Below are 293 nucleotides of genomic sequence, written 5' to 3'. Positions count from 1 at the left end.
AAAAAAAAAAAAAAAGAAAAAAAAAAAGCCATGTCTGCACTTAGGAGATTGTTGGAATATTTCAACTTTCTGTGTTAAAAGCAATTGCTGTTCAGCTGGAAGTGAAAGACCAAACCTCAGCAGTAGGAGTGTTGGTCTAACTGCCTAAGGGCAGAGATTTTCCAGACACTTTGTGTGTAGCAAAACCCCCAGGTTCTTGTTCTCCTGCCTTCACACACTTAACTGGGTGCCATGCAGGCTAAGGGAAATACCAGCTTTAGGCTAGACTCATCCCTGGCTATTTACCTGTACAC

Source organism: Charadrius vociferus, unplaced genomic scaffold (genome assembly GCF_000708025.1).
Source record: "Charadrius vociferus isolate BGI_N301 unplaced genomic scaffold, ASM70802v2 scaffold444, whole genome shotgun sequence".
Lineage (NCBI taxonomy): Eukaryota > Metazoa > Chordata > Aves > Charadriiformes > Charadriidae > Charadrius > Charadrius vociferus.
This window is presented reverse-complemented; position numbering follows the sequence as displayed.